Below are 27089 nucleotides of genomic sequence, written 5' to 3' on the forward strand. Positions count from 1 at the left end.
TCGAATTGGCTAACATGAAAGAGGCGGTTGCATATCAATTCTAATTACGAAAAAACCGAGTTCGACGGTGATTTGTAAGGTCAGAATCGGTATAAACGTATAGCCTCACAGTTAGCCGAATTGGTAGCGTCAATGTTGTCCTGTTTTTCGTGCCTGTCTGCTGGACGGTGGTTCGATCCCATGAGGGAACGAAATTATTATCAACTAAAAAATTCCCCTTTGGTTTACATATATGAAAATATATCACTTCCGAGGTAGAATGAATTAGATATTAAGGGACAATTGTAGCGAGAATGATTTATATGAATCACGGTAATGTGATAATTATTCATAATATGGCTTACGTTCGTCAAACGTTCGAATTGGCTAACACGGTAGAGGGGGTTGCATATCGATTATAATTACGAAAAAACCAAGTTTCGACGGTGAATTGTAAGGTCAGAATCGGTATAAACTTATAGCCTCACTGTTAGCCGAATTGGTAACGTCAATGTCGTCCTGATTTCGTGCCTGTCTGCTGTACAGTGGTTTGATCCCATGAGGGGAGGAAATTATTATCAACTAAAAAATTCCTCTTCAGTTTACATATATGAAAATATATCAATTCCGAGGTAGAGTGAATTAGATATTAAAGGACATTTGTAGCTTGAATGATAAGGTAATCTGTCCTTATTAAGGCAGTTAGATTGCTCAGTGACGCTAATACTTACAACAAGATTCTGTAGCTCCGTCCATTCTGACATTCAGTCCACGTTAACAAGAAAATTTAAGGACATTATAAACGTAACATTACCAGAGAAATGAAAGAGGTTATTCTCAGTAAATTGACAAGAAAAACTACCCTTGTTTAGTTATTTCTATGGTATTCCAAAAATCCACAAGGAGGGTATTCCTTTGAGGCCCATTGTAGCAAACTGCAATACTCCTCAGGCTGATTGAGACCTCCTTGGTTGGCAGAGGTTTTTGGGTGACTTGGTGGGTAATATATCTAGCTCCCATCTTAAACATAATCTTGATTTCATTGATAGAATTATCGGTAATAATTTGGATGGAAATATGTATAGTCTGGACATCGTCTCCTTATTCACTAATGTGCCTCTTGATTTTGTTCTAACTAATTTGGTCAATATGCCGAAGAAGGAAAATTCACGCCACCTATTCATATTAATAAGTTTTGTGAGCTTATAAAGACGTGTGTAGAATCCACCATATTGAGTTGAAGGAGATTTCTATCAACAAAAAGCAGGGGTTGCTATGGGATCCTCGTTGTCGCCTGTTTTAGCTAATCTTTGTATGGAATTTTTTGAAATACTTTTTGTGGACAAACTTCCAGATGATTTGAAACCTTTTATAAGGGTAAGATATGTTGACGATATCTTTATTGTTTTAAGGACGATGTCTGTGAAGGGCTAACCACCCACTAAAATGGCTGGCATTACCATCACAGCTTTCTAGGATGTGCAGTGCTATTGTAGTACAAATTTTACTTGGTATATCCAATGCTGGATGCAGTTCCTGTCTCCCCCTCCCTCTCCCCCTCCCCACTCGTTGTGGGGTGTCTGTCAGGGGGAAACACCCACTAAAATATCTGTCATCACCACCACAGTACTCTAAGATGTGCAGTGCTATTGTAGTACAAATTTTAACCATGGTATCTCCGATGTTGGAGGGAGATCCTGTCTCTCCCCCTCCCTTTCCCTTCCCCCCTCCCCCCCACTCATTGTGGGTGTCTCTCAGGGGGTAACTACCCACTAAAATGTCTGGTATTACCACCGCAGTACTCTAGGATGTGCAGAACTATTGTAGTACAGATTTTACTTGGTATCTCCAATGTTGGATGCAGATCCTGTCTCCCCCTCCCCACTCGTTGTGTGGGGGGGGGGGGGCGTCTGTCAGGGGTTAACCAACCACTAAAACGTCTGTCATTCTAGGATGTGCAGTGCTATTGTAGTGTAAATTTTAGTCGGTATCTTCTAAGTTGGATCTAGATCCAATTAACCCCCCTTTTCAGTGCGTCTGTCAGGGGGAACCCACCCTCCAAAATGTCTGTCACAGGTCATCCTATAATCAGTAGAGTGTGCAGATATATTATATATTAGTTTCATCTGGTATCTCATATATTGGATCTAGGCCCAAAATCTAACGACCAATTAGTGGTGCTTGTAAGTAAGCCACCCATATATTTTCGGCAGACGGTCAGTTTCACAGTTTACAAGTCTACTCCTAAATACCGGTAGGGTTTTTACAGTCGGTATCTCGTTCGTTGTATACACAACGGTCGCGTGCCTGCTGCTCTATATATCTTAGTTTAAAAAGACCACTGAGCTGATTAACAGGTCTCCTATGGCTGGCCCGAAGGATCAGATTTACGTGGCTAGGAATCAATTGGTCACCTAGCAACGGGACCTACAGCTTATTGTCGGATCCAAACCACATTATATCGAGAAATGAATTTCTAACCCCAGAAACAAATTCCTCTGATTCCACATTCACAGAGAGGGAATCGAACAAAACAAAATACCACATGGCAAAAATATTATAACCCTAATGTTCCTCGTGATCCGACTCTAAAAAACTGTGCCAATCCACCAATAACCTCAAAAACATCCCTAAGGAGCTCATATTACCGGCAAAAATTGAAAATCACCGGTTTAGCTTAACTCTGCTGAGAAGGGCAAAAGCTGCCAAAATAAAAGTAATATATATATTTAGATTATAGGTTTTATCAACTATTGTCACTACACCCGCAGGATTTTCTTGTACATTATGTAATCTACATTTAATACTTTTTATATTAATTCTTTTTACGTGCCACACCTGGAGGAGAGTGAGTGGCTGATATTCATATTTAATAGAAGGTGAATAACACTCAAAAGTCATAAAGGTACTTTACTCGAACACTACCTTGCTAGCAAAAGTCCAAAAGAGCAGCATGTTAGTCCTCTGAACGAAACTGATCGTCTTCAAAGGTTGTTTTGGAGTAGAACGCTGAGTTATTCCCCATTTTCCTAACCTTTTCCGAGGTTCTTGGTCACAATGAATGTGAAAACGTGAATTGAGTAACAGGTTACATAAAGCTGGCTTTGTGACAGAATGGCATAGTGCTTACAAAGCAGTTCATGACTGACGATAATGTGAAAGGGGTATCAGTGGTTATGAATAAATCGAATAGTTTAACAGGCACGACAGCAAACATTTACTAAGGTGCCAATGAATATGAGAGAGAGAGAGAGAGAGAGAGAGAGATAAATAAGTCTCGGAGTCTCGGAGAGTCGTTGGAAGCCAGTAAGGAAAATGGAAGAAACTGATCGTAAGGAATGGAATATAGAATTTTGGCCTACGTCCAAGCGCTAGGACCTATGAGGTCATTCTCCGCTGAAAGCGAAATTGATAGTAGAAAGATTTTAAAGGTGTAAGAGGAGGAAACCATCGCAATTGCACTGTGAAACAATTGTCAGGAGAGGGTGGTAAGTAAGATGGAAGAAAGAGGTGCAGAATAAAGAATGAAAGGCGTTGGAGCTAGAGGCCGAAGGGACGCTGCAAAGAACCTAAAGGAATGCTACAGTGCATTGCATGAGGTGCACTAAAAGCATACCCCTTGAGAGGAAACTGATCGTAAGGGAGGACGTAGGAAAAAAAATCTACTGTAAAAGTCTACTGGAAAAAAACTATTACACTTATTCTTGCTTTCTATGATAATAACAAGTCGATCTTTCTGTAGTTGGGATCGATGAGGGAAAAGGAAAAATGTGAACCAGGAGAAAAATCGGTGGTTTCTCCTTCAATTAAAAGGGGCACGACTTTACCGTTCGTATTTCGAGGAGAACTGTGGACTGCTAGTATATTTACTGGTTAATGGCTCGTGTTTGCTCTACTAACGAAGGCTATTGACTGCGAGAATGTGTAATGTTGCTTTGTTTGTGTTTCCCATTAGTGGGACGGAAAAAAAATAGATTAATGAAAAATTGATATGATTAGGTATTGGAATTTTCTTACACTGAAAAATTTAGGCCCAACATTTAGTTAAATGCTTAATTTCCCTCACCTACCACATAACAATTTAATTTCTTTACTCACAGGAGAGAGAGAGAGAGAGAGAGAGAGAGAGAGAGAGACGGAGAGACCGAGGAGAGACGAGAGAGAGAGAAGAGAGAGAATTTTTGTGCACAGGCGCTTACATACATACACACATACTTACCTTTAAATATATACATGATAATAAAAGACTTAAATGAGCACTTTTATCAAGCTGATGGGTCGGTTGATGTAATTGCATATCCCATCAACAAAGTCTCATATTCTTCATTACCTAAATGGCACATTGAGATTGTGATAAGAGGGAGAGAGCTCTTCCATAAGCAGAATCCCGTTAAGGAGAGACGAGTCCCTGGGGCAACTTCCTCCTGATGGGGAGGATGAATCTGGTAAAATTCGTGGAGTGTACTGATGGCATATATCGTTTGCCTAGAATGAGTTTAGATGGTTCTGTAACAGCTGCCATTAAAGGGATCTGGGAAAGATTGGGAATCGTATTCCTTTATCCCCGAACGTTATTATTTACTTATTGTACTCTGGAAAACATACATAGATAATCTGCTCGTGATTTCGTTTCATGAGTCATTATGCAAGCACTGACAAATGATAGTTTAATGCTCCATGTAATAATACATTCGCTTAAAAAAAAAAAAAAAAAAAAAAAAAAAAACAATCGAAATATGTCGCAAACCCCAACAGGCAGAAAGATTGTCAGTAATAAAATATTCAAGCCAGGTAGCCCCGTGAAAAATATGAGCGCATTATAAGTACGAAAAATACATTAAACAAAAGCTCAATAAGATTCGTTTAAATACATTCATGTAGCCAGATTTGAACTGGTTTATCCGTTTGTCTTCCTTCTCTAATAATTTTGAGGTCTCTTCACGCAAGCACCTTTCTAAAATCTTTTAGCATCTCAGCGCAAAACGTTGCCATGACCAATAAAATGTTTTCTAAACTACAATCAGGTGTATTCGGGACAGTGTTGCTGTATCTTCATAAAAGTGAAGAACTGCAATTTTTCGCTAACACTGACTAAAATACTAAAATATTTTTTACGAAAGTTTCTCGCGTGACACCAATAATGACTACATTCTTTTGTAACATCTTGCGTTTAACATGCATCACAAAATAGCCATGTCTGGTATCAGCATATGCAGATAAGATGCTGCAGTGAACAAAACCCGAATCACAATTCCAGCTCTTCCTGGATCAACGAAAACACAATTACGTATCTGAAAACTTTAACAAAATGCAACATGTCAGGGATGCTTCTTTAACCATCCCATCAGGAGGTAACTTTTACATTAGACCTTTTATAAAAAGCTCTTTGTCATAGCTAGGTTTTATAAACAAAGCGATCTCACCCTTAACGACTTGTTTTTCGGTTTCATGGCTTTAAGCTAAGTATATAAAAAAAAAACATTTTCATGCACGTTCTTTGACTAATGGGGCTAACAGTGTTCCACTCTATAAAGCTTAATTTAGCAAAAACTTTTATCATCTTCTGACACAAGATTTTACCATTATTCTTTCATAGCTATATTTATGAAAATGTTTTCGTAATATACAACGTATATGGTTGCATCAGGTCTGAACTCACACAAACAGATGGTTTGAGGCAAGAGGGAATGTATCCTATCGTCTGGTGTGTATAGAGTTTATCAGTATGTTTTCATTCACAATAACATCTAATGGATATCAAATACATTGCTATGCATTCCGAAAAAGAACAATCTCATTATACTTAGCAGTCACCTTCCATTTCGATGAACAAGTTACATTATTACTATACAACATGTATCGGCAAGCAACTATAGGGGAGACCGAGTCTAGTTGGCACACTTTTTACAATTTTGGTTATTGCGAATATAAAACAAAACATTTTTGCAAAATTCTTACCACCATTGACAAATATTAACATTCGTCTTTATCATACAGCAAAATAATTGTTGTTTGCTTTCAACATAAGGTAACAATAAGCTTTAGAAAAAAATAACTTTTTCGTGCCATCTTGCCCCGTGGGTAAGTTGGCACACATTATGGGGTAAGTTGGCACAATGATAATTAAAAGAAAATTTCTACATTGCATTTAAATCAAATAGAAAAAATACCCTCTGAATTTCCAAAATACAAAATATAAGGCATTAGCATTACTTCAGATCATCATCTAGTTGTAATTGTGGCAGGTGTCAAATAAATTATCATCAATAGTCTTCATGCTCCCATATATAACATGCCCTGCACTGGACCCACACCTCTCCTGGCTGACCAAACACAGGCTGTCTTCAGCCGAACTTTCTTGAACGGGGAAGATAGACGAAGCATAGATGAATGATACGATCATGGAAAGTATTTGTGTATATTCGTAATTGTTTGCGAGTTAATGGTGAAGACGCCAGAAGACCAATTAAGAGGTCATAGAGTGAGGGAGGAATTGGCTCAACCCGATCACAGATGGTGGTGTGGTAGAGTGATGAAAATGTGACTGTTTGACTGACCAAGGTGTGTAAGGTACATAAGTGCGTGGTACGGGGATTGGGGAATGAGCAAGAGGACAAAGGTAACCAGTGAGACTAACAATATTATGGACTTACTATTACTTAGTATGCCAGATAAGGTGTACGATAGAATTTTGATTGAGAAATTGACAATGATGCCCGTGAGGGTAAATGGAGCAATGGATGCTAATTTGAATGGTGGGATAACAAAAGCGTTAAGTCACCTGTATATTATAAGGACTTATTCAAGATGATGGGAGGATATGAAAATAACTGAAGCAAGACAGGTACAGGTATGTATAAACAGATTGGGAAAAACGCTTGGAGTAAATATGTAAGACAAATGTTGAACTTTATTATTATTATTATTATTATTATTATTATTATTATTATTATTATTATTATTGAGAAGATGAATCCTATCATATGGAACAAGTCCATTGACTTGAAATTCTAGCTATCAAAGGATATGGTGTTTATTAGGAAGAATTTAGAAGAAGTAAAATGAACTACAGAAAGAAATCACACTTATCAAAAAAGAAAGAATAAATTAATAAACAGAAAAAATAGATAAAAAATATTAAAATGCAAGAATAATAGTATTAGGGTAGTAATGCACTGCATTTACGTTTCAACTTCTGAATTCCAATTGCACGACATCCGCTGGGATGTTATTCCACAGCCCAACGGTGCGAGGAATAAAGAACCTCTGGAACTGAGAAGTTCCACTGCGAGGCGCATTTACTGCGTATTGGTGCTGCTGTTCAGCGAATCTGGTTTCTCTCGACAGGTAAAGGGGATCAGGGATCAATTGTCAACTGAATTGTCAATTGTCAATTGAACTGTAATCTATGAAAAACTAACAAACAAGTCATAACTGCTACCATTAGGAAACAGAAACCTATCACTACAAACCTCTTTCTAAAAGAGATAAATCTCTGGCAGAAGCAGGTATCAACAGCAGATAACAGTATTCCAGTAAAGGAAGGACAAATGACCTAAAGCAGGTTGCACTGATTTTACCACTGTTGTAAATTTATGAGGCCTCACGAACAATACCTAACTTTCGTGTGGCATTTGCTGAAACTTTCTTTAGATGTTTCTCAAAAGTTGGATGCGAGTCAAAAGTTGCACCTAGAATAGGTAAAGCTTCTGATTCATTCTGCAAAGTTCCATCCACCTGAAGCGGAGGATGGGGTGGGAGATCTGCTAGTCAATAGTGTTTTCGTTTTCCTGGAGTTCAGCCTCATATCCCACCGACTACACCACTCCCTGATCCGGTCCATGCCCCTATTGGGAATAAAGATAGCTTCATTTCCCATAAGTGGAGACTACTACACCCACGAGTGATGCATCATTGGCATATTGAACAATCTTGTTTTCCAGGCCAACAACCATGTCACTTGTATACACTAAAAATAAAAGTGGACTGGCGTGTGTAACTCCAGACACAATAGGTCTTGGTTCGTTAAAGATCCCATCCACAGCAACTCGCACTTTGGAACAGGCACTGTATTAATAAGCTCGTGCTCATCCACAAAGATACTATGTCGACATAAAAATCTATAGAATCTAGTAATTTAGGGAGACAAAACTACAATCTTAAGAAAGGGAAGAAACCATCAGGATCTTCTCTACCGCAGCTATCAAGATTATCCTGAATTTTCTTAAAATTCCTGGGGCAAAATGCATATTTTGTAAGAATAAGTTCAGGATGAAAAGTATCAGGGAGAGGAACATCCTCAGCAGATTACTTATCCTCAATAGTTCGATGAGGCAGTTCTGCCTTTTCTCTAGGGCCAGTAACCAATCTACCACCATCTGTTAGCATTGGTAGAAAGGAAGGCAATGCCAATTTGGTCCACCAAAGATGAGGCTGAGTAATTCCTTCAAGTCTCCTCTTCAAGGAATTATTGAAATTTCTCTTGGCTGTATGGTAAGTTCTATTTGCAGCATGGCAAGGCTAGAAAAAAATGGTGCAATTTTCATTTGAACAATTTTGTCTGCGTGCATTGAATTTGGTCTGCTTGGTATGATAGGCTCGTCTACATATATCATCAAGCAATGGCTGGCCATTTGTCCTTAATTTGATTACATTTCTAGGGACATATCTTATTAAAATAGCCACCAGTATTTCACTTAGCGACTTCCTGGGATCAGGATTTAATATAGCAACTGAAATATTACCCAACTGACAAACTTCGATATCACAATCCTAATTGGCTCTGGAATTTAGCCATGCAGTTTTTCCAATGATGGAATTAGGAATATATTTATTGACTGATATATCCAACTCAATGGCGCAATGATCAGAACTGCAGATATATTAACAGACCTTGGACTTCACAATAGCTGGAGCATCTGTGAATATGAGGTCTAATCTATTACCAGAAATGTGTGTAGGTTCCTCAATTAGCTGGACAAAATCGGAGGATACACTGAACTCAAGAGCAGACCGGCCATGATGATTGGTGGAATTTGAATTTAGCCACTCACTGTGCTTTACATCACATTCACCACAAATAAGGAATGAAGCTTTTTAATCCTGTGACTGAACCATACTATCCTTTCCAAAAGACAGTCATATATAGAATTGTCGATATTTGAATTGCGATAAACAGCTAATATATAAACATTGTAGAACTTACTGAAAATTTTAAAACAAAGGAATTCATGGGCTCTACACTCCAGATATCTATGACAATAAATAAGTTATCTGGACTTAGTGTATACAGCCATAACTTGTGCATGTGGGATCTTGCGAAGATAAATAAAATCAGGGCTATTGAACCCCAGGATTAAAAACTTAACCTTTGACTTGTTACTGCTTACAAGAGTCTCTAATAAAAACATCAAATTGTAGTTACAAGGACAACTCTGGAGATCAAGAAAATTTGACCTAAAACCCTGAATATTTGAGTAAAGTACTTTGCAATTTTTCTTATTGTCAATAGTAACAAGCCCAGGGTTCAGCTGCTATGTCTTCCAAAAGAATTAAAATTAACACCAAAAAATCAGTATCAAAACTAATAAACAGATTCATGAAAGTAACATTGTAAAACCAAACAGAATAAAGAACATAACCAACAACATCATTTACATTATTTACAAAAATTCTGTTGAGAGTATAAATAAACGTCACCATACATCATTGAAAAAAACTCCGGAAGGAACTGGTGGACAAGGTGGGGCTGGTACACCTTGAAAGGCACAAGAGATCAGCTAGGTTTGTCACAACAACTGGAAGAGGACAGTCAGGATGGATTTAAAAATGAAACACTCATAAGGAAAAGATTACGTAAAGGTGAAGGAACTTTCCTGACAATCCATTAAGCAACTTTTGCTTTCTTATCAGCCTGTCCTACACACTTTAAAAAAAAACAGGAAAGAGAGAAAATGAGGATAGATGCCTGATTGTAACCTCCAGGCAAAGGAACTGAAGCCCTAGACCATGGAAGGCCACGGTACAATGGTGATGGCACAGTCCAAGGTTGGAGAACAAGTTCTGTATTCAGAAAAGCCTTCTATTAGAAAGGTTGCCTACCAAGACTAAAGAGTCCTTCTACACTCTGGTTTGATTTTGTAGTGTCCTTCTCCTAAAAGAGTTGCCCGCCAGGGCTAAAGAGTCTCTTCTGCCCTAACTTATGTAGGCAGGGACATCACCCTGAAGTGAATGTTGCTAAGAAAAGTCATATTTACCTAATACCTACAAATGGATAAATCAACTTCACTTCATCCAAAAAGCAAAAAAGACTTCACGCAAGAGATAGTGGGGAATGGTGCAGTGTATGTTCTATGGTTACTGATGAGTATTTTAAGGTGTATGAAGTGGTTAATACGAAAGTTCCTGCAGAGGAAACCTCATTTCTGATTCAGCTACTAAAATGTGAATGTGGCAGCCACCAATGTCTCGTGTTTATTCTTTTAATTCTTAACCACCCAATTTGGGAGAAACGCTTTTCTTTTTACATAAAACCATATATATATATATATATATATATATATATATATATATATATAGTATAATATATATATATATATATATATATATATATAAATTGTTACAAGTGTTACGAATAATGAACGCTCTTAGTAGCCCTATACCATTTTAAATAACTACACATCAGGAAGACCACACACAGAGCAAGAAGGCCTTGTTCTGAGCCGCTCCAAGTGCAATTACCAAATGGTTATGGACAATGCTCATTCCACACCTTTTGCCCTCTTTACGACCTCTCTTTTGTCCCTTTTCCTGCCAAACTTCTTTCTGCCAATTTGCTTTCCATATTCGAGTCAGAACCGAAAAACAAGGGCTGAACACCTGCATTGAAGACACCCGACTAATAGGAATCGTGCACCTCGAACACATGCCAGAAAATGCGGGAAATGGACGGTATATAAGGAGGAAGGTCAGAGGTCAGGGAACAGTACATTAGCAGAACCCTCTAGAAGAGACAGACACTTGTCGGTCGGCTCCTCACTCATCTTCCCACAGAGAATTTCTGTCTTTGTCGCATCAGTGTCAATCGTTGATGTAGCTGTGGAGGTTTTGTTTTAAAGTTATTTTCAGCAACATAGTCTTTAACCTATTTCCCACTTCTGATTCCCTCCCTTGCATTCCTCTTAAAAGCCTTCACAAATTGGTGTGAATTTTAATTGTGTTAAATTAATCATAAGTATCATTCCCATTTGCTGTAGCAACCCGAAGTGATTGTGTGCATTTTCTATATTGCAGATAGGTGTATGTACTGCTGTGTTACTCTACCGTACCACAGTGCCCCCACTCTATTCATCAATCAACTTTTGAAAGATTTCCTCAGGATATAATCTGCATAATTGTGGCAATTTGCCTGTCTATGTAACATCACCCGCATTACCTTTATTTGCTTTAACCCATCTTTAGAGAATCTCTTAGAGAATAATCTGGATGTTCATGGCGCCCTTTGTCAAGTAACGTAACCAAGGTGCCAAGGAGCTAGTGCTTAGAGCTCTCTTGTGTTATTCTTCTGATTTATGTAATTATATAACTAATTAAGTTAGACACTGATTTATCCTTACAACTCAATTAAGCTATTATGAATATGACCACATGTTGGATACATACACAACTCAGGTAAGAGAATATCTCTGTTGAGACCCCCACACTCATAAGAATATATATATATGTTACACATAATGTGGATAATTGCCTAATGTGAACATTAGGCAGAAAATTGCTTAATGTGTACATTAAGCAAGCGCTTTGCATAAAGTTTACAATTTGTTAACTTTAGGCCAAACATGCCTGTTGTTCAAATTTTGCAGCTCAATTTTCCCCGATGTGAATACGACTGCCTAATCTAAACATATACTATTATGGTTTAGTGTAGAAATGGAAATTAATCCAACAGACAACCCACGGGAGGTTACAAGAGAATGCAACATGGATAATGTAGAGACAGTTTAAAGAATTCCAATTTTTTGAATAAATAGTAACATAATTAATGCAATGTCAGTAAAAGAGAAATGAGTCAATAGATCTCAGGGTTCAGTTGAGTCCAGTCAGAAATTTTTGCATGATCTGCCCGGGTGACAGGGCGAGGTGCATTAAATTTTTTTTTTAGGCAGCTTCATAGTGCTGATGTACATTGAGTAGTACATTGACACTTTATATATTCTTGCCCACCAGTGCCCCTTGCTGTTGCTGTTCTAATCGATAGGCAGATATCAGGAACCTCTTCAGACTTTATCAGGGGCTGTTTGATTGCACTTAGATCAGCGGCTGTAAATTTTGGTCCAAGAATTCCCTCCCGACAACCTACAGTGTATAGTCCATCTTATTCCTTGAGGACGACCACTAACAGATTTTTAGGATCTGTTGGATCACGATCGACATCCGGGACCCTCAGCGTAACACACTGACCAATGGATAATGGCTTAAGTGACAGACGCAAACTTTCGAACATCATTCGAACAACACTCCAGTTACAGTGGTTCGTCATTCAATTCCCATTAGGCAAAATACCCTCGCCTAATCTGAAAATCATGCATAATGTTGACAATATGCCTATTGTCAACATTTTGCAAAACAAATTGCCTAATATGGAGATTAGGCAATTTTTCTGCCTAATGCTCACATTAAGCAATTATCCACATCATGTGTAACAAATATATATGTTACAGTGAATCTGTATAATCAGGGAATATATATATTCTCTTATATTTTCAGGGAATGTGCATAATGTCTGATTCACTCAGAGGATATGTATATTCCCTGAAATTTTTAGTGAATATACATATTCCCTGATTATTCGGCCTTATTATTATACAGATTCCCTGAATCGTGTTTGGTATCAGCTGTTGGATATTTTCTTTTACTTGGTGCACCGGAAATTCTACAAAGTGACAACGGATCGGAGTTTACTGCTTGTGTTATTACAGAACTTAAACTGCTTTGGCCTGATCTCGTAATGGTTCATGGAAAACCTAGACATCCTCAGAGCCAGGGGTCAGTTGAACGAGCAAACTGTGATATTAAAGATATGTTGGTAGCCTGGTTGAGTGATAATAATACAACAGACTGGACAGTTGGTTTAAAATTTGTTTGCAGTTTCAAAAACTCTAGCTACCATTCTGGCATTAGAAGGTCACCATTTGCTGCATTGTTTGGATCCGATGCAAAAGTAGGACTGACAACTTCAGCTCTTCCACATGATGTAATTCACCGTCTCCAAAGTGAGGACGATTTTGCTGCAGTAATTACGGAAGAAACAACTTCAGATGAACACTGCTGTCGAACCAGTTTACTGCTAAACCACCTGCTGTCGAACCAGTTACTGCTGAAACCACTGCTGTCGAACCAGTTTACTGCTGAACCCACCTGCTGTCGACACCTGCTGTCGAACAAGTTACTGCTGAAACCACCTGCTGTCGAACAACTCACTGCACTGGGAGTATTGTGCACGACTGTGATTAGAGGTTAGTCAGTAGGGTATCCTTATGGTCAAACGGATAACAAATTTCCCTCAATACACTGATCTTTATGTTATTATGTGGATTGTAGTGAGTGTAATGTCTCTCTCTCTCTCTCTCTCTCTCTCTCTCTCTGCAGCTGTCGAACCACCTGCTGTCGAACAAGTTACTGCCGAACCACCTGCTGTCGAACCAGTTACTGCTGAACCACCTGCTGTCGAACCAACATCACCACTCTCCGTTCGTCAAAAGAATATTACCTCTCAGCGAAAAACGTGCGTGCGAAGCACAGCTTTCTGCACAGCTGAACGTATGTTAACTTTTTTTTTTAAGTCGTCGTATTATGGACCGTGGAAACGTCGGGAACAATGTAACGATTCCGATACCAATGGTGGATAGGGGTCGTGGGGATCCAAGGAATATCATGGGAATAATTATGGATATTGGATTGGGAAATATACCAGGAATCAGTTTGATTTATGTACGTATGAACTGTATTCAAAAAACCATGTGACAAAAACACAGATAGATTGTCGCTTCGAACTGCTGTGCAGCAAGAGTCGAAGTCAGGTGGTCAAGGCTTCGCCAAATGCAACTGTGCTGGTTCAAAACGTTGTCAAACAAATCGATGTAAATGTTTTAAGCTGAAAGTTAAATGCAACTCACGATGTCATGCAAGTTTGCATTGTGAAAACAAGGCTTCGTTCTAAATATTAGAACGATCCTTATTATTTTTTTACTAGTTTTATTTTAAATGAGTATTTTGTGACAGACAAGTTTTATTTTCTGTTCATAATAAATTTTGTTACATCCAAGTGTTTTATGTGATAAATAAAATATTACAGAAGTTGTAATTACTGTTTTTAGTGGATTTATTCCATTATTCTACCATACCATACAAGTTTACATTGTGAAAACAAGGCTTTGTTTATCGTTTCAGCTATTTATTTCATTGTCCTTTCATACCAAACACGATTCAGGGAATCTGTATAATAATAAGGCCGAATAATCAGGGAATGTATTTTCACTAAAAATTTCAGGGAATATACATATCCTCTGAGTGAATCAGACATTATGCACATTCCCTGAAAAAATTAGAGAATATATATATTCCCTGATTATACAGATTCACTGTAACATATGTATATATATGAGAGAGAGAGAGAGAGAGAGAGAGAGAGAGAGAGAGAGAGAGAGAGAGAGAGCAGACGTTTTGTCAAAACATCATTTCCCAATAAAGAAATAAAAGACAACTGCAATTCTTATTTTTATGTGTTCGACAGGGTTATATCCTAAGCCCATATAACCAGTCTTCATATCTATGGCTTCACTCATTCACCGTGGAAACTATTTCCCATTTTTTTTAATCAGGTGAGTCTGTATTTCCATTTGTTTGGAGTGCTACTTACTGTCCTTGGTTTACCTCTGTGCTGTTCCTTAGGATGTAACCTGTTCCGCATCCGTTTCCTTCATCAGCGGATTGTCTAGGTTGGCCTATTGTCCTAATCTTTACTTTGCACATTATTCAGACCATTCTATTCTTTAAAAATCCACTCTTTTCTATCTCAGACCTCTTTCAACCCTGATCTCTGTGCCAGTAGAGCTGATGCCTAGTAATAATGCTGCTCTGGATATTATTTCTCTGAAAGGTGTGTATAGAGCTCTGTTTCTCCTTGATGTTTCTCCGCTAGAGATTAAATTCTCTCTTTTTTTCAGTCTCTTTCTCTTAATGATTCCAAACTAGAGGTTCGTACATTGTAAGTTGGCAATCTTATCAAGAATTAGATCATGAAGATAAACCGTCTCTTTAAGGATTTGCACAGCTGATCTATGATTTGGCAGGTCAACACGGTGTCCTTTCAGCTAAAGAGGGTAAAATTAGTGGAAATCGAAATGTTATTGTATGTACTCTGTGAGTAAGTAAATAATCCCTCTATCACAATGGCGTTTGGTAATAAAGAATTGGGATCCTTCCTGTTATCAACATTTTAGATCTTCGAATAACAGTAAAGGGTTAAATTCGCAGCTACATTCTAAAGTTTACATCTAATTCTAATTTGCACCCAACTTAGAGTGCTTCTATTGTCGTAATGAAAATCTGAAATAAACCCTGCACCATAAGCAGATTTCCTTTTCGATGACACGGCGATAAAAAAAAATCACTGGCTCTGTATCATGACCATTTACTGTTACAGTGCGGGGTGTGTGGTGGGTGATTAAAACCAACATCTTTGGAAGCTTGAATTTCCAGTCAGTGGCCCTGTGTGCTTGTCCCATGTGAATAGGTTTCATCTACTGAGATAATTGATTATAATAATAAGATTTGCTCTTGATACTTGTTGCGATTGCTATGCAGTTAAGTCACATTTCCATATCTGTCACTTGCATGACCTGTTTTTTAATCTTTGTCTCCTCCCACATTGTACGTGACTAGTGTTTTACGGGGAGGGGGGTCGAGTTGCAAGTAAAAAAATTATTTCATTTTCGTATTCGTTTCGACAAAGTTTTCGAAATGTTAACTCACCAACGGACAACGACATCAAAGATTGAATTTTTAACTGTGCAGGTTTTGTTCAACAGCAGATATTCAGTGTAGTATTCATCAGCAAATGGATCATTCATAATTTGCTTTTCGTGCTTAAGTGCGAATAGAAATTACTCATAATGATCATATGAAATGACCTGGACATGAGTTTTTTTTTTCTAGACATTCAAGCAAATTTTTCCTAGTTTTTTGTTGTTGTTGCTCTGCAAGCCTGTCGACAGTGAAATAAGAGTGTATTTATTTCATAGCAACAGTGCTATTCGAATCTATATTTTAGAAGCTAGAACGCAGAGTTAGATGACATCTAAAAACTATCACATAAATTTAAATATTATATATATTATATATATATATATATATATATATATATATATATATATATATATATATATATATATATATATATATATATATATATATATATATAAGAGAAAATGATGGACTCCTAAGAAGGCAGATGCAACCCAGAACCCAACCCCACGCAATGAATACCACCCAGTCGAATTGGAGGACTGCGATAGACCAAATAATAATGATAATAATAATAATAATAATAATAATAATAATAATATTAATAATAATAATATTGGTGCTGGTATAGCTGGCATATCTGGTATTACGTGACGTTTCGCCCTTCTCGCAGTCATCCTCGGACGATGTTGAAGAGACTGTAGCAAGAAAGTCTGTGGGAGGTATTTATAGCGGCTCGGACCTAGAGGTTGCATTCCTCATTGGTTCGGTTTGGGGCGGTCTTGGGACGAAGTCGTGGATCTCGCCTCGAAGGTCTCGGGGATTCTCTTGTGCGAGCGCCACAGTAGTGTGCCTGGGGATGAACGACAGGAATTCCGTCCGTAGCAGGAATCCTGTCATCCTGTGGGGGCTCCTGATTATCTGGTATTGTCGGGGGGTCGTTCGATGCTCCCCAGGCGGGCGGTGGGAAGGAGAAACGTTTCTTGGGTGATAAGTTAAGATTTGGTTTCTCCTTGCCTATATGGAGGACTTCTAGGAGGCGCAGACGTCAGGGATCCGTTGTCTGGTCTATTATTTCGATATTAGGAATAATATAATTTCTCTTTATCCGTTTGTTATGAGCAGTCCTGGTGTGGTTGAAGATGGCTCCTTCTTGAGCGTGGCAGGAGATTCCATTGGAGAAAAGCATGGAGGGCGCCGAAGGGTTGTTTCTCATCACCAGGCACTTCCACCGGAGGTACAAGGAGGACGAACAAGCCCTCAAAAGATCATTGACGAATACGTCAGCCCCGCCGACCCCAGACAAAAATATTCAAGTTAATTATATATTATAAAACAAAAAAAGAGACGAGCAGCCTGGTGATGAGAAACAACCCTTCGGCGCCCCTGCAGGATCCCTTGAAGAAGACGAGTGTGGTCTACCGTTACACATGCCCCGTCCGAGGATGCCTCGGCAAATACGTCGGTATGACCTCCATGCGTTTCTCCAAGCGAATCTCCTGCCACGCTCAAGAAGGGAGGAGCCGTCTTCAACCACGCCAGGACTGCTCATAACAAACGGATAAAGAGAAATGATATTATTCCTAATTTCGAAATAATAGACCAGACAACGGATCCCCGACATCTGCGCCTCCTAGAAGCCCTCCATATAGGCAAGGAGAAACCAAATCTTAACATCACCCAAGAAACGTTTCTCCTTCCCACCGCCGCCCGGAGAGCATCGAACGACCCCCCGACAATACCAGATAATCAGGAGCCCCACGGGATGACAGGATTCCTGCTACGAACGGGAATTCCTGTCGTTCATCCCCAGGCACACTACTGTGGCGCTTGCATGAGAGAATCCCGAGACCTTCGAGGCGAGATCCACGACTTCGTCCAAAACCGGCCCGACTAATGAGAATGCAACTCTAGGTCCGAGCCACTATAAATACCGCCCCACAGACTTTCTTGCTACAGTCTCTTCAAACGACTCGTCCGAGGATGACCTGCGAGAAGTCGAAACGTCACGTAATACCAAATAATAATAATAATAATAATAATAATAAAAATAATAATAATAAGAATAAGGCAGAATCCACAGCATAGACCAGAAACTAGGAAACATATGCAAATAGGCAAAGCACTACATCCAAGAGTAAATACGGACAGACTATACATAACACGAAAGGAAGGAGGGAGAGCACTACTAAGCATAGAGGACTGCGTCAGCATCGAGAACAGAGCACTGGGGCATATCTGAAAACCAGTGAAGACGAGTGGCCTCAAGAGTGCATGGAAAGAACGACTGATAAAAGTAGACGAAGACCCAGAAATATACAGAGACAGAAGAATGACAACAGAACAGAGGACTGGCACAACAAACCAATGCACGGACAATACATGAGACAGACTAAAGAACTAGCCAGCGATGACACACGGCAATGGCTACAGAGGGGAGAGCTCAAGAAGGAAACTGAAGGAATGATAACAGCGGCACAAGATCAGGCCCTGAGAACCAGATATGTTCAAAGAACGATAGATGGAAATAACATCTCTCCCATATGTAGGAAGTGCAATACAAAAAATGAAACCATAAACCACATAGCAAGCGAATGTCCGGCACTGGCACAGAACCAGTACAAAAGAGACATGATTCAGTGGCAAAAGCCCTCCACTGGAGCCCTGTGCAAGAACATCACCACCCCTTGTAGTAATAAGTTGTACGAGCACCAACCTGAAGGAGTGATAGAAAACGATCAGGCAAAGATCCTCTGGGACTATGGTATCAGAACAGATAGGGTGATACGTGCAAATAGACCAGACGTGACGTTGATTGACAAAATCAAGAAGAAAGTATCACTCATTGATGTCGCAATACCATGGGACACCAGAGTTGAAGAGAAAGAGAGGAAAAAATGGATAAGTATCAAGAACTGAAAATAGAAAAAAGAAGGATATGGTATATGCCAGTAGAAATCGTACCTATAATACATAGGAACACGAGGCACGATCCCAAGATCTCTGAAAGGAATTTAGAAAAACTAGAGGCTGAAGTAGCTCCAGGACTTATGCAGAAGAGAGTGATCCTAGAAACGGCGCACATAGTAAGAAAAGTGATGGACTCCTAAGGAGGCAGTATGCAACCCGGAACCCTACACTATAAATACCACCCAGTCGAACTGGAGGACTGTGACTTCATATTAAGTATGTTGCACTGAAAGTGACTACAGAGCTCTAGAAGCAGGTAAAATGTAACGTTCCCGAACATGAGGGTTCAAAAATGAAGTCATTTGTTTAGAAACAAACTGGCTTCTGTCAACCTCTGTCCACACAGCATGCAGTCACACTTAGTGAATTGACCAAAAATAGTCACTTGACAGTACACAGTAAAATAGCGAGTGCATGTGTGTGTGTGAATCTGGTTGTATAAACATCCAAGACGCTTTAAAAGACAGTAATGCTAAATGAGTATATAAAACGAAAACCTTGTTTGGGCGAATGTTGGTATGACTGAGCAACCAAAGAGGCCCTTTTCCCTCCCGCACCTGTGTTTTGGGTCATAAACGGAGAATTTCATTAGAGACAAATGACATATTTCTTTTAGTCATCCAATGTGCGCAAGGTAATGTGCCTATGACTGTAATCTTACAACTGCGCTCTTCTCAGGTGCAATCAGATTTCGTCCCATGACACATGTCTATCAGTCATTCTGTCAATTTTTATGTCTCCACTTCCCAACCCTTCGCCCCTCTGACCTTTCTTCTAGTGGATGTCACCTTGATCCGGATCCTCATTAAAATGCTCCGCGACCAGGTTCAAGACGTCCTGGGATGGAGTTGGATGAAAATATATCTTGAGTTTTTCAACCCACTTGAACCATTTCGAAATAGGCAACTAACCCTTAAGAATTCGTCCACTGTTGACCCGTAGGTCTCTAGGGCTGAAGAATGAAGCCCCTCTAGATTCAATGACCGCGGCTTTTGAAAGGGAAACTTTCCCTAATGAAATCCTGTACTTAGCAGGAGCACTCCCATGTTTGTAAAAGTTTTGTTTTAAATTTGAGTCAAAATCTCTATTGAACGATTTGCTCTGCTTAGGACTAAGCCAGGTGTACACTGACAAGGAAGTTGTGTTAAGAGTTGTGGGAGGTAACTGGAAATATTTCTTTTACATAGTAACAGAGCCTGAGATTTAAATGGAAATAATTGAAGATAACTGAAGTCGGTTTAACTGAAATCTGAAGAAAATCCTTTTCCCAATTATCCAGTTTGTTGAATCGAGATGAATAACTGAAGGATCGAAATAGTAAAAAGAACTAGTCTTTTTATATCTAGGAATGATGTGCTTGATACCCAGGTAAATAAATAAATGGTGAATTTCTCTTCCTAAAATTATCATTTATTGTTTTCAGAATGTTAGGTATCCTTCTCCACTTGTTTTGCCTTCGCTAAAGTTTTCCTTCTTAGCTACTATTGTCCTCTTTAATTTACACCCACCCATGCCCCCCTCTTTTTTCGGTTGGGGGGGTGGGGGAGGCGGACTTATTAAGTCTCCTTCTCATACTTTCAAATACTGTGATATCCCTCGTTTAATCTGCCAGTTCAAATAAGACTGAAGAGGATATAGCCATCGGCATCATAATGCACTTAAAGGCACATTTCATTCTCGAGAGAACGGAATGAGATTGCATCATTGTTGCATAAAAACATAAACAGAGACTTTCTCTCTGCTGAAGCTTCTTTATGAGAGTTTACTTCTTTCTGTTCCAATTCAGGATTAAATTAATGAAAATGATGTTGATGCGTTGACTCAGTCATTTTGTAAATATCATAGATAATGATCTCGTATGCCATTCCTCGTCATCCATTATGTGAGTAGTTTCTGTAGTCCTTTTGGCGATGGAGACGTAGTAGAAATTCATGAATGCCAGAACGATTGTTAATGTTTGGCTCAACCAGAAGAGAGTTGCCTCTCGTGAAAGACTTGAAGTTGCTTGAACCATGGTCTTCGTGGAAAGATACTTCAGACTGAATTTCCTCGGAACTCCTCTTTTTAAGATGATGTTTACGAAGTATGATGGGTCTTACAAAAGACTGACATCGGAGGACTAATCTCTTTATATGTCTCAATTTCTTTATATATACATACATATATATGTGTGTATATATGTATATATATATATACCTATATATATATATATATAATATATATATATATATATATATATATATAGATATATATATATATATAAATATATATATATATATATATATATATATATATATATATATATATATATATATATATATATGACTGGTTAAAAATGTTTTGTCACAACAGAATTCCACCTAATAAAAGAAGGCCATAAAAACGCCAAAAATATAGAGAGAAAATACTATATTTTAGAGAAAGTTACAGAAAAGGTGGTATAAATATCACCTTTTCTGTAACTTTACTCATTCACCATACCTGAAGGGAGATACAGCAGTCTCTGAAATATATAAGTATATATTTTCTATATTTTGGCGTTTTTATGGGCTTCTTTTATTATATAATATATATATATATATATATATATATATATAATCTATATATATATATATATATATATATATATATATTGCTTTAATGGTAAACCGTCATAGTGTTAATTTATTTTTTGGGCTGTTTCAAGATCAAAAAGCGTACAGGATTTCAGATGGCAAAACTCGAGCATTACGAATGCAAATTTGTACTGGGCCCACCCAGCATTCCCCAATTGATGTATACCATACCGTACCTTCGCAATCTAACAGATTGTCTCTACCAGAGCACTTTCACACGCATCTCCATCCATCGTTCTCTCTCCTACCCTGAGAGACAATTACCTCTCTCTCTCCCAATCAGACCCGGAAACGCTCTCCTTTTATGCAACATACCGCAGGCAGTCATTCAGTTGCATTTCCATCTTTAGGAAAGAACGTGCCTGGGGGTTTTTGCATCGTGTCTGGTGCTTGCCATTGCTTTGTTGAGCTGCTTTTTACCTCGTTTTTGTACTTTGTTTGAATGGACGTAAGTGGGCGTTCTTTTGTATATTCATATTGCATATTGGAAAGTCCCCTCTCTCTCTCTCTCTCTCTCTCTCTCTCTCTCTCTCTCTCTCACCTTTAATGGTCGTGGATGCGCTCCCGCGCAAATTGCTGCCCTTAAACTGATTTGCATTCAGTTAAATAGGAAAACGCTGTCTCATATTTTTATCCCTTTTTTTTTTTTTTTTTTTTTTTTTTTGCACTGCGGTCGTCAGTTTCATCCAGAAAACCGAGTTCCATTTCGAAAATGAATTATCAATTAACGAAGAGTGGAAGTGAGGAAGATAGGCTGTAAGTTTTAATTTTTTTTTTTTTTCTTAATGACGAAAGAAGCTGGATCCCGTAATAATTCGCAGTTTCAGAACTGCCAGACGGATAGTGGCCAGAACGCTCATCCGTTAAATGTTGCACAAGGAGAAACACGTGCATAACATTTCCATTTTAGCAGCTGATGCATAATTTTGCCACTATCATCTTTTTTTTTGGGGGGCAGGGGGGGGGGGGAGTGGAGGGCCGTTGGATGTGGAGGTGGTGGGAAGAATGTGAAAACGTAATCTATAAATATTAAATAGAACTGGAAGCAATGATTTCGTCAGTGTGGACAAATTCCTCAGTGTTATGGCTTTTACATAAACACTTATATTTAACAACCGGGGAACCAGAAGGCCATTCACATTTACTCACTCTCACTCACCTCACTCACTCACTCACTCTAGTGGCTCTACGACCTCTTGGTGGACCGTTTTGCCACTTGCACCAGACCTCTCTCCACGTCCCCCTGCATCTCTAATACTGAAAGGCATAACAAAAGTAGACTGTAACCTATTTACATTAAACGAAAACCAGACAAGAAATAATGGATGGAAACTAGAACTGAGGAGATACAACACATCCCATTGTGGGATCTTCTTTCCATACAAGATATGTGACACGTGGAATAAACTGCCACCAGAAGTTGTAAACAGCAACAGTGTGGAAGAGTTTAAAAGAAAGCTAGACAAAATCATTGGGACACTGTGAATTCACAGTAAAGAAAACCTGCTCCTAAATCTAGATAAAGTGAGCACACGATGTCATCCTAATCCTTGTAACTCCTTGTAACTCTAGTTATTCTCCAGATCCTCCACTCCCAATTCTCTTAGATCTCTGAACACATATCTCTCCATCTCCTCCTCTCGGTTTCCCCTTAGGTCTTCAATCCTATATAACCACTTGAGGCATTCTGCCTTCTTCCATTCTAACCACATGTCCAGCCCAACGTTGATATATAATCGTATTACAGACACATATTTAATTAAATCACACATTTTCCCTTTTCTGAGGGGCCGTATAGAACGTGTTTTGCCCTCGTGTGTGATAATTCGGGCTTATATAGAAAATAAATAATATATATTAAGACTTAACTGCACAGATTTATGTTCACAACTTAGGTATGCGAAAGCGTAACATTTTGAGGCGAAGTGTAGTTGAATAACCAACACATGCAAACGATCGTCAGTTTTTGCTTATATTATGTCATTTCTCCTTTTATCCACTAGGTCCCTGTGTATTTTTTTACTATTTCCCTTTCTAACATCCTTTAACTACTTTTCCCGTTTACCGTATCCTAATTTAACTAATAATAATAAGTAAATAAAGAGTAATAAATACATAGAATATCCTTTGAAAAGAGTGAAGGTCGTTCGGAAAATTATTTTCCATATAACACCAGATTTAAATATTGCAAATCATTGGTATAATCTACACCTCCTGAAAAGCCATACCCTGATGGTAAAAAGTTGTATACTAGTTTGTCATTGGCTGGGTCTTCCTGAGATGCTGCGATTAAACCTTACCCCTAAGTCCTCAACCAGAAATACGTTGGTTCTCATTTGAGTTTCATAATGCAGAATTTACAGAACTATAAATTATCATTATTATTTTTGTTGGTGTTGTACCTTTGAGTTATTCTTGGTGTCATTGGATTCATATTTAATTATTATTATCATTCTTATTATTATTATATTATTATTATTATTATTATTATTATTATTATTTTGATTATTATTATTATTATTATTATTATTATTATTACCAGAAATTTACCAATATTTACTAAAAGCATATTCATCTGCTGTTTCATATAAGTGACTCGCTAGTGTTTTTTTTTTATGTATGTCATTGATGTTTACCCTATAGCAGTGGTTCTTAAACCTGGGGGGCGTCAGTGATTTCCAGGGGGGGCACGAGCCTCAGGTGAAAAGAAGTTTTTTCCATTTATGGGTTATTTCATGAAAAGAGCATGGAATCCGAACATGAAGCCTTGTTTTTTTCAACACGAACGTACGATGGCTATCAAAAGGGAACATGCTTTGAACGGCTTTAGACTACGAGAAGAAGTAGCAATATTTTTTAGATTCACGCAGAGGGCAGACTTTCATGACAATTTCCAATCTGAAGGCTTTCAGATAACTCCCAGCTTACCTGGTGGACATTTTTTTGAAGCATTGAATGCTGTGAACCTTAAACTACAAGGGAAAAGCATCAACATCATCACGCTCCATGACACCATTCGAGTCTTCATGGCCAACTCAACCTCTGGAAATGTCGGGTTTAGCAGAAGAAATGCAGCCAGTTTTAGGAAGTTGGATTCTGCTCTCGCTGACAGTACCTCGTCTCTGATTTAAAGCAACAAATAATCACTCATCTAAGTGACTTGAAAGCAGAATTCATCAGATACTTCCCAGATATAGATGACAAGCGTGAAGCCTAGAAATTCATCAGGAACCCATTTCAATGTGAAGAAGCTGATGTTGCTGATGAAGTCCAAGAAGAGTTTCTAGAATTGGAAGTTCAACTCTACAGCTAAGAAGACTTCAAAGATGTGGATTTGGAGACTTTCTGGGTCAAATACCTTCCAGTTTACCCTCTGATCTCACATCAGGCTCTTCGATTCTAACAATGTTTTGGATCCACATATCTATGTGAAACTGGATTTTCCACGCTCGTTGCTATCAAAACAAAACAAGTACAGAAACCGCCTGAACGTTGAAGGTGACTTAACGTTGTGCACTCTCAAGCATTCGACCACGTATTCAAGATCTGGTAGCTTTGAGCAGTGTCATATCTCACTAATGTAAATTGACTATAAAGCCATTTTTATTCATTTTCTTTTTAAATCTGGGAGTGAAATTTTTTCTATAGATGCAAGGGGGGCGTGGAGGGAAAAAGCTGTTCCTAGAAGGGGCGTGGTAGTAAAAAGGTTAAGAACCACTGCCCTATAGTATTCTGTTTTCAAATGAAGTCATATGTAACTAACTCTACGGAAATGACCAGCCCGTTTTCACGGGCAGAAACAGCTCCGTTTCAGGGAATCCCTTTTCGGAGGGGGGGATGGGGGGAGGTAGATGAACCCCATTATAAATCATCTTAAAATGGGTCCCCCACTATAACCCTGGCAAGTTTCATGCCCATCGGACCAGCCGTTTGGCCGTGATTGAATGACAGACGGATAGACAGACATAACGCCCATTATAGTATAGTAAGATTATTACTTTCATCAGTACAAAACTAAAACTACTTCGCTAAAACTACTTCATACCACTACAATTTCGCTGAGATCCAAAATGATAAGCTCTGATGTAGAGGTTGATGACCTCTGCATCTTTTGGGGACATTCACAAATAACCTGAGTTTCCAGAATAAATCTCAACCCTTTGTTTCTCCCTTGATGTCTTAACTTCCATCTTCCAGAGAGGAAATGAAATTCCTTCAGTCATTTATCTTCGTTTATGTTTGTCGAGTTCAGATCTTCTTCGTCTCTGCTTTGGAAACATCTATATACTTCCAGTCTCATATTTTTTTTAGTAAGCCCCCCTTCCCCCTGGCCCCCATCCCATTAATTTGAGTTTTTATCATCATCTTGCGAAAAATCAGTATACGGGTCTTTTTCATACTCTAACCCCCTGCCCCGAAACAACTATTCATGTCATTCATTTTTTTTATGGAAAGGGTTAGAATATCGATATAAAAAGGGCTAAATATCAAGACGAATGTGAGCAGGACTTCATTCTAAAGTTTCTGCATTTCATTATAAAGATTTGTGGTACAATTTTTCTTTTTGCTTCTTCTCTTCAATCTCCTCAACTCTCTAAGGAAATCAACTCCATTCTTAATTTCGTAAAAGTTAGTAATTCCCAAGAATTAAACTTTGGGCAGGCTTGTACGTACGTATGTAAGTATGTATATATGTATGTATGTCATAATCAATTTTAGTTGTGTATTTTTCATACATATTGAACTATTTTCTAATGAGTTGATTTTTGAGAGTTGAAATATCGTAGTAATAGGTAAATAAACAAACATAACAATAGTTAACAACTTTGGTGTGCACATAAAACCTAAGTAATCCACAGAGTAGAAGACCTTAGGACAGGGATTTCCCACAAATTTAGGGGGTCACTAGTAATTTGCTCTTAATGTATTGCGTTAAGCGTCATTTCACTAAAGGCAAGCAATACGATAGCCATTTATATATATAATATATATATATATATATATATATATATATATATATATATATATATATATATATATATATATATATATATATGTAACTCGTATTTCTGCGGTGACCAAATTCCGCTTTCACCGCCTACGTAAGCCTAGATGAGAGCAGACACTGATTATGAAATCAAAGGAGGTTGGAGTCGTGTTGGGTTGGAATAAACGTTTGGTTATTAAGCATTAATTTGTTTTTAAGCCGTCATATAAATTGGTTCCGAGCCGTAGACCTCGTTTTTTTTTTTTTTTTTTTTTTTTTTTTTTTTTTTTTTTTTTTTTTTGTGGTGGTGGTGGGGTGGGGACATCATCAACCCATGAAATTATTGTATTAATGCAGGTTTGTTACTGCCCAACTCTGATCAAGAGGGGCCCTCCGAGTTAGTCTGCCGCTTTACCCACTCAAAAATTGTTTGTGTCGTGTTGGAAAACAGACTGTTCATCTACTGTTGGTAAATTAAAGTAACTTGACCCACAGTCTACTGAACTGGAAATGTG

This window comes from Macrobrachium nipponense, chromosome 13, assembly GCF_015104395.2.
Source record: "Macrobrachium nipponense isolate FS-2020 chromosome 13, ASM1510439v2, whole genome shotgun sequence".
NCBI classification, from domain to species: domain Eukaryota; kingdom Metazoa; phylum Arthropoda; class Malacostraca; order Decapoda; family Palaemonidae; genus Macrobrachium; species Macrobrachium nipponense.